The sequence below is a fragment of the Python bivittatus genome, unplaced genomic scaffold (assembly GCF_059951505.1).
Source record: "Python bivittatus isolate LINGU-HERP-01145 unplaced genomic scaffold, Pbiv_v1 ctg000320_np1212, whole genome shotgun sequence".
NCBI lineage: Eukaryota > Metazoa > Chordata > Lepidosauria > Squamata > Pythonidae > Python > Python bivittatus.
The window spans coordinates 5,380,272-5,390,228 of NW_028277052.1; positions in this window are offsets into that span (position 1 = coordinate 5,380,272).

Here is a 9,957-nt window from a genome sequence, read left to right on the forward strand (position 1 = left end):
TTTGAAAGATAAATAGATGGATAGATCCCTAGATATCTGCGGTAGCCCCCGCTCTTTCGAACATCCTGCCCCCGGAGGTGCAATTGGCCCCCTCACTCCTGGCCTTCCGGACGGCTTTGAAGACCTGGTTCTGCCACCTGGCCTGGGGTGGGGAGGGAAGACCTCAAGCGTGGGGATGGCTAGCCCCATAGAGGCCTGCTGTCTTCAGCCCCAGATCCTTCATCTTCCTGGACTCTCTTTCTCTTTTTTAGTAATGTTTTTAAATTGATGTTTTATGTATGTACATATATTTATGGTTTTAATGTTTTGTGTGAGTCGCCCAGAGTTCCCCATTGGGGGGAGATGGGTGGGGGAGAAATTAAATAAATAAATAAATGTCTACTAAGTTTACATGACTTCCTTCAATTATTTTCCAAGCGGTGACTCAGTTTTTGAATGAGGACTTGAACCTTGGACCAGAGGGTCTTTGATTTCTTACTCTTATAAATTCAATTCTTTACTTCTGATTTTGTACCCTGTTTCTAGGGGTCACAGAAATTTCATAAATAATTAAACATAGATACTGTTTCATCCATACAAAGCCATACTGACATGGATGTCTATGGATTTCCAAGCAAAGAAGTTCTTTCTTCGAGATTTCCAGATTCCATAAAACCACATATAGTCCACTGCCTATAAAACTGTCCCTTTTTCTGTTGTTTAACTGCCAAAACAAAGCTACTTGACTTAAAAAACCCAAGCAAGTGTTCAACAGATGTGTTTTGAAATAAATATTTGCACAGGGTTTTTTTTTAATGTGAGCGAGAAAAAAATCCCTTTCCATTTTCTAATTTGAATCTTCAACTACTAGTGGCAAATCTCTAAACCACTAACATAATTCTATTGCTTGTGGTGAAGAAAGACTTAAATCATTCTGCTCTAAAAGGAAAATGAACTTGACAGAAAGATGAGAGTTTCCCCCCAAATAATTCACCTTTAAAATCGGATGCTTGTCTTGTATTAGATGAAAATAGAGTAAAGATGACATGTTGTTGTTCTTTCCTCTGTTTGATTTTTTTGTGGGGGGGGGGAGAGGGAGGGAGAAAAGGGCTTAAAGTCAGGATAATTTTCCTTTTTGATAAATATCGTGCTGTTTGAAAAAGAGGAGATGGTTGAGTTTCAAAAAGCACTGCTTTTGTAGGGAACAGCAAAAAGAATATATATTTCTTTTTTCACAGGTACTATTGGAACTCTCTGGCATGCTGTTTGGGTCATCTGTGAATGCAATTAAAACAAAATGAAAAGAAGTTTGTACTGTCAAAGCAAAGAGATGCTAGACCACATCGATGCTAAAATGAAATCCAGGGCGAATCGCGGGAGTTACGCTGGCTCAGGATTTTGGATGGAAACTAAAATGCTGTCAACAAATTACAAGTGGTTGCCATTTCTCCCAACCAGCTGGATGAACATGAAAGCCCAAGCAGGAAAGAAAAGGAAATAAAAACAACATACCTGTTGAGATGCAAACCAAAGCAGAAAATAAAACGAAGCCGTTCCAGGGTTTAGCCATCTAACCGCAGCAAGACCAATTCATCCTCAGAAGCCAAAGGGCCTGTAAAACCTGCCCCAGTGAGCAAAGTTTCTTGGGCAAGGGCCAAGCGTGTAACCAAATCTCTCATGAATAATCACTTTCCAATAGAAGTTGAAGTGAAATGAATACTAAGCAGCAGGGATATGGAAAACAGGAGTTCACAGAAGGGCAATAAGGAAGACTTGGGGAATTTGGAAGAAGCAGGAGGAGATAAGCCTCTAGCAAAAGGCAGGATATTTTGGAAAGTAACCTCCAAATTCAGACAGATTATTTTTTAGCCGGGAGAATTTCCCTTATATCAGGGTTTCTCAACCTCAGCAACTTTAAGATGGGTGGACTTCTGCTGGCTGGGGAATTCTGGGAGTTGAAGTCCACCCATCTTAAAGTTGCTGAGGTTGAGGAAGCCTGCCTCATGTCATCTGATGTGAAATTAGATGAGATCATCGAAAACCAGGATGGTCACAAATGGAACATTCATAATTCAGGAATGCTAAACCTCTAATGAAGGAGTGGTGGATACAGACTTCATATTCTAGATGTGAACTCCCTCTAGCACTTTTATTAGAGACTGATTGATTGATTGATTGATTGATTGATTGATTGATTATGTGCCATCGAGTCAGTGTTTACGACCACCTGGATAGATTTTCTCCATGGTGATCTGTAATCTATTAGAGATTAGTGCTAGTTAATTCCTGAACACAGAACTAAAGCTGGACACAAATGCTCTTTCCATTTTTTTCCACTGAATTTGGAGACAGAGAAGTTGAATGATTTCTCTATATTGCTACAGGAGAGGAGAAATTCTTCAACTTATCAAGGTCAGGAGGTCCCTTTAACAGGGACAGTATTTTTATTTCCCAAAAGTCCCCTGAAAAGCTATCCTCTTGTGATGTCTGGGCTTCAGATTGAAGAAAAATATGCAAATCCAAAGAGGTTGTCGATGAAAGAAAGATTCACATGTACCTCTTGGCCAGTGCATTGCAAATTAAATGTAAGAATGCTACACTCCATCCATGAGCAACCCTCTTCTCTTTGGGAAGAGCTTTAAAAGCAAACTTTCTTTCCTCCAACTGAATGAGGGTTGGTGACAAAAAATGCAGGAGAATTTTGATGCCCAGGCTTGCTTGTGGTTCTGGCCAGACCAGTTCCTGCTGTAGCACATGCTGTGGATGAATAGATGGGGGTCTCCTTTTAGTAGGCTGGGAAGATCAAGAAGGGAAGATCTCTTAGTACCCAAGTTGAAAGGGACTTGCAGGTAATTGTCATCCTTGATTTGACATGAGATTTTTACAGCTACCTAAAATGCATATGTTTTTGGAGGGCATGAGATGCAGATGTGTGAACAGAGTAGAGACTACTGAGAGGAACACATTAAATCAGTGGGGAGAGAAGCCTCCTTTGAGTCCCTGAAATGCTATCAAAGGCCTCCACCTCCCTGCTCCTTTAGCTAGGAAATGCCATCTGTTGCACTTTTATAAAGTCTTTAATTAAACTCCTCCAATACATCTCCAATGCATCTGTTTCCTTCCACTCTATAAACAATTCCTGGGAATATCTGCAATTATCTTACATTACAGACAAGAATTGCCAATTAAATCTTTATCAACACAGTGTTAAAGAGAGGCAGCAAGCCAAATTCACTGGTACTGGTTTCCCCCCATCCCTCTCAGCTATCGAGCAGTCTGAGAACACTAGTGGATTTTATTGGGTGGGAAAAGCTGGCTAGCTGTCAGCCAGCCAGCCAGCCAGCCAGTATATTAATACTGGCTGAATCACTAAGACTAAGCTTTGCTGATAACCAGTAATGGAACTGAAAAAGCTGCAATCTCTTTCCCATTATGAGCCTCATTCTACTATGTCTGGTCTATCATTTGACAAAGTCCATGGTGATTCAGATAAATCCATCAGATCCTGCTTTTCATCTTTGTAACTTTGACTTCCATGGGTAAATACTGATGTATCCAAATGTAGTCTATCCTGTGGGTTGAATTCCATCCATTCTAGTTCATGCCTTTTATCTTTATCTGGCAACTGTAGCCCTTGGTGATGGACAGGCTAACAGTCATACAAAGTCATGTATATCAATATATTTCAATGTAGAAACAATAACTACTGTGTACAGACAAATAACTTAGATAATACATGGCCAGACTTAATTGTCCCACAAACACCTCTACTGTACTATTAACTATTCTGATCATCTTTTTCCTCCACAGAAGACTGTCTTTCTCCTTGTTCTTGTATCCCTTTCTTTCTGATGTAGTCCCAACTGCATCAAAACATTTCTCCTTCTCCTTTGCTACCAAAGAGAAGACATTTAATCCCCCAGTGATAGCCAGCCTCTAGAGGGACATCAAGAGAAAACAAAATAAAAAAGAGAGAAAATAAATATCGGTAACTTAGATAAGCAGTTAGAATGCCAGACCTAGGTGGACATCGTTGTAGTCCCTCTTGGTCCAACACAGAATGACCAAAGATTTTAAAACAAATTAAAAAAATCTGTATGTGTTAGGATCCTGCAAGTCAACCCCAGTTTGATTCAAATTTACCTTTCAAGATTCCAAAGCAGCACACTTCAATTCCATTTTGCAATTTCAAGATGGGCAACAAGATTGGATATGAACCTCAATCTGGAGAAAACTTTGTCCAATGTTTTGATGGAGAAACACAAAATGCTGAAAGCTGCTTCATTTCTTTTTTTGGCATGGTATGGTAGACTTTTTGGATGATGTTAAGTCTGCTAATTCTTAGCTGGACAGATCCAAAGGTTTCACCTTTGGTCTATTTCTTTCCTTTCACCGTTCTTTTTTTTTTTTTCCCCTAATGTAAGTTGCCCAGTCTCATCTGGAGTCAGGTGGCCCATATATATATATATATATATATATATATATATATAAATAAATAAATAAATAAATAAATATCTCGAATTTTTGAAATATCCCTCTGTTTCTTTTAAAGCAGAAAGAGCAGTAATGATGAAGGATAACACAGTGACTTCCACACTGGCATCATCTAGCCGACAGCAAAGCGCTGAACCAATACAAGTGTTTCACTCCAACCTGAAAAAAAAAAAAAATCAAAAGCTGCTTAAAATATAAGCTCTTACTTTTCTTCTTACTTTTTAGTAAGAAGGTAGCAAGCTGGCTATAGCAACTTGCTGAGAAAGGAACCCTTTCTTGGAAATAACCCTATGACCACTTGCATTTCTTGGGTCACAGGCTTAGTGTAGCTCATTGGCAAGGTTAGCCTCTTCTGGGAATGAAATCAAAGTATGCCAATTGATAAGTCTTTCTGAGATTAACAATTCCTTTCTGCACCCTCCATTATGACTACTGTGCAGATAATACACTGTAATATAAAGAAAATAGTCTATATATGTACATTGAATAGTATACTGTATCTTAGATTCATTTATATAACACTCAGTAAAGGACAAGGCAAGAGAAGAAACATCCAGATAAAACAGAGGATTCCCCCCCCCCCCTTAATCAATAGTCAGGTTTCCTGAAAGTGTTAAAACTTACTGGCCAGCTATTGAAGATAATGAATCATTGATTAATTTCAATCTCTTCAGAGTGATTTTAAGGCTCCTGATCTAGTCGAGTGCCCCAGTTTGACTTGTTGATTTGATTCAAAGGTGTGATTCCACCAAACTTCCTCCAGACTGAATATCTAAGCTGAATCTTCACACAGCTATAGTATATGTGCATATAATACAAAAAATGACTATAGAAACAGAATGGTTGAACACAGTACCCAGACAAAGGGTTACACATCATTCCCAAAAGGAAAGGGAGAGGGTAATTCCCAGGAGAGACTATCCTTGCCCATGAGTCATTCCAAGCTTTCTGACAGCTCAGAAAAGCAAGTGTTCATACATTTGTCTATTTTTGTTATATTACTCAAGTTATACTCTTCTAAAGGCAGTGGCACACACACAGGCACACACACACAAGGATACCTAACCATTAAAATGCATTTTTAGGGTAGTGAAAGCACTGTTACTTCATTAATCTCTTTTCTCTCATCTCTCCATCTCCAACCTGGAGTGCTTGAGACAACCTGTGCTTGCCAATCCCTTTGGATGCAAGAGAAGAATAATTTGCATTTTTCACATCAGCTTGTGACTGGTGTGGTACCCTGTAATTCCAGCCTTCCAAAGAGATGTTAACACCTCGGGAAGAAGGCAGCTTTGACAAGATAATGACACCTCCCTGACAATGTTGCCTGAGATACATTTGGGGGAGCTCAACAGCACAGATGCTATTTTAGAATCTTTCACCAATGGAACAAGCCACATATTAGTCAAGAGGATGGGTGGATGTCAGCCAACAGCAGCTGAAGCTGGAGACACTACCAAACACATATAAGGAAACTGCAGGTCAGTCTCTCTTCCAGCAGCCTAAAATCTACATGACTCCTTGAGAAAATTGATCATGATTAAGTACAACCCAACTTGGTTTTTATTGTCCACACTATTTCTGAATGCTTCCTAGAGAATGTTAAAGTTGGATCAGGCAGGTTAGAGGTTTTATTTATTAATCAATTTTGTACTTATCAAATTTGTAATCTCCAAGGACTCTTGGTGGTTTACACAAGATACCATGTTAAATAGCAATTCTAAAAATTCTAACATCCATGGGAATAACACCATATAGCATATAAAAGAATTCAGTTCATTTTAAAATGGAACAAAGAACAACAGACATAAATAATAACCATAGATAGAATCATCCCACCTTAGCTCCAAATGCTCTGCAAAATCACTCTGAGTCCCTTGGGGAAAGTTTTTTCAACACTGGGAGAATATGCTAAAAAAACTATGTTCTTGTAAAAACATGGTGCCTCATAATAACATCAGCAAGAGCCAAAAAGTGAATGGGATATTTTTCAGAAAAAATTAAGAAGTGGTTTTAACTTTGCCTTATCATGCTTTGAACATTTGATATTAAATGTTAAGGTTACCCTCTGCCAGCAGAAACTGATACAAATTTGATCAACACACAATATGGCTTTGCCAAGTTTCTGCTGTGGTACGAAACAGGATAAAGTAAGAAATCTGACATTGCTAAGAAACAAAGACATGAAATGCAGTGCAGTAACAGATTCTGGCTTGGTGCTACTGCTGGGCATCAAACTAAGATGATTATAGTGGAAAAGCAGTGAATCAGAGCACAAAGTTCTAGAAAGGAACCCAGAGGCTTGGAGCTACTGTAAAGAATTCATGTCAATTCAATGCTGCTAGAATTTGTTATAGAAAACTGAAAGGACATAAGGTGAAAAGGCCAGACAAAGTATTCAAGGAACATGAATGTCAAGAAATAAAGTGTAAAACTGATGTTTGAAGAAATGTTTGGTGGAAGTGAAATAATTGTAATGGACGTTCTGTAACATTTGTTTTTAACTGTGGATTTTCAACCTATCTGAAGCCACCAAAATGGATTTAGCAGAACGATCATTTTATTGAAGCATTTCATTTCTGACATTAGCCAGCTAGATGCCTCTGGAAAACTCATAATCATGGCATAGAGTATGTGGGACTCTTCCACTGGTTTTAAAAGATCTGTGAATCGAAGGTAGACTGCTTCTGAACATGAAACTTTCATTTTAACTGTCAGGGCCAAGATGGCTCCAAGACGGCATAAGGCTGAAGAACATGGCTGTTCCTTTGTTGTCTTTTTTAGAGAAATAAAAAGATGTACTAAAGACAACTGAACTCACCCAATGTCCATGTGTTTGAGAGGCTTTGGAGCTGCAAACCTCACTATTCTTATTTTGGAAGTGAACTCCACTGAACATGCTGTGATTCTTCTAAGTAGACCTGCCTAACATGGCATTGAATAGCTGCAGTCCTAGTGAATCTGCCACATAGTAAATATGCATAAGATTGAGCTGTGTGTATATGTGTTGTGTGTGTAGCTGGGGTTCTGTGTGTATCTGTGTGTGTATCAATCTATCATCTATCCTATCAGAGCTTCTGTTTGTGAGATAACATTGAATTAGAAGTCACAGCACAGCTGTGCTTAACTACAAGGACTTTGTCTACTGTGTTCTAGCACAGGGACATCTCCCTCTACCCCCGCCACCCCATTCCATTTAGTTCCCATTTAGTAATGGAGTGATAAAACCTGCTGGATATAGGAGATTTATAATGGAAAATACAGCCAGAGCTTTAACTAGCGTGCTTTCAACAGCATCCTTCAATAAACTCTGTTTCAGTCTGAATTATTCATAACTAAATGGACAGAACTCTCTCAACAACAAGGTTAGGCCAATAAAATACACGTTCTGTATTCCCCAGCCTGGGAGCATTATAAGTTTTCTTTGAGTGCTCTGGACCTTGATAACCGAGTTGCTGAGCGTATGAGATGGATGGAATGTTACACGCAATCCCATTTGCACTGTAAATGGAAATGTTCCATTGATATTTAGGGCAAAGGTTCTAAGATGTGTGCATCACCTGAAAAGAACCCAGAGAAGGGGTGGAGAAGGCTGCTGAAGGTCTGGGAACAATCATTGTCCAACTTAAATCAGTCAGTCTCCCTTTTCACCTTGACACCTTTCAAGCATGTTATGTTACAGCAAAGCAATAACTTTCTTCCAGATTGGAGGTGGGGAGTTTTACTGGGAAAGAGCTAAGGCAGTGGAATCTGATTTAGACCTTCCCAAGAAATATTCAATGGCTTTGAGGGGGAAACAACGGTTTAGGGTTCAAGAGTACTTCTGGGCTGTGGAAGGCATGTTGCAGGTACTCTCACAACATGACCATGATGCCTTTGCAACTTGGAAGAATGCATATGCTTTAGGAGGGTGGGAGAGAATATTTTACGTCAACAAGCAAAAAAAATGAAGTAGTATGGTGGTCACTACCCATAGCAAACTGCCATTGTGAGAAAGTGAACTGTATATATATAAGATCCTGTGGGACTTCCAGTTCCAAATGGACAGGCAGGTACTGGCCAATCAACCAGACATCGTGGGAGAAGACAAAGACCAGAAGACAGCGGTAGTGATAGATGTAGCAGTGCCAAGTGACAGCAACATCAGAAAGGAGGAGTATAAGAAGCTGGAGAAGTACCAGGGCCTGAAGGAGGAACTAGAGAGGATATGGAAAATAAAGGCCAAAGTGGTCCCAGTGGTGGTAGGAGCACTTGGGGCCGTGACTCCTAAGCTGGGAGAGTGGCTCCAATAGATCCCAGGAATAACATCAGAGCTCTCTGTCCAGAAGACCGCAGTGCTAGGAACAGCTGAGACACTGCACAGAACTCCCAAGACCAGGCCTCTGGTAGAGGACCCGAGATTGAGGAAGACACATACCACCCATAGGGGTGAGAGGGGAATTTATATATATATAAAATTATATAAAATGTATATATATTCTATATATTCTATTTGTATATTTGTACATATAGAAAGTTGTAGCATTCCAAAAAGTGAAATGGATAAGATCACCTAACCCTGAATCTGACAGAGCAGGACAGGAATTGATGATGGAATGAAGATTGTCCCCTCCTGACAAAAGGATACAAAGAGGCAGTGAAAAGAAAGTGGTAAATATGGAAAAAAAGAGTTGGTTTTGTTTTGTCCCCTTAGGCAAGAACAAGAATTAGTCTTGCTGGGTTCTGAAATTTGGAAAGCTCTGGTATAATCAGCCATCATTCTATGTTTTCTCTTTTTTTCACCTCTGACTCATCATAGACAGCAGACTGAACTTAGAAGACAGTTCCTTAATCATGAAGGCAGCAATGGAAACAAATGATGGATATCTATGTCCCTAAACTTAATGAACACTTGATGGGCATCGTTTTGGAAAAAAAGCTCCTCCTCTTTGAGCAACAGACATGTCCCAATATGTAGCAAGCGTTTCTCATTCTTTGGATGGCATCTGTCCAACAGAAAAGAGCATGGTGGTGCTGGTGGCCATGAACATTGAGGAGGCATGAGGGCACACACATTCTAAATATCTTCTGCTGTTCCTTGCAATGGTGGAACAGAGGGCAAACCAGAAAGGATTCAAATTAACATTTTATTTTCCAAAGCTAGCAGGTTATAGTGAGATGCTGGTTTCTTGCACCTGGAGGAATCAGGAGCAAGAGTCTCATGGTTACCTAGAACTTACATAGAATGTTGATTAGAGATAGTTCAACTATGCACACATCTATTGAGATGTATTTTACAACTGATGCAACTACTGAATAAGGTAAAGGGAGACATGAATATCCTTCAGAGTATGAAGACACTACTTACAATTACATTCTTTGAAATGCAACATAACAGCTTTGATATATAGAAGGTGCCAAGACTATAACTGTCATTTGAACCCATGGATGCTGGTCTTAACTGGAAAGGGAAGAGTTAACTACATATCCTTGAATCTGGAACTT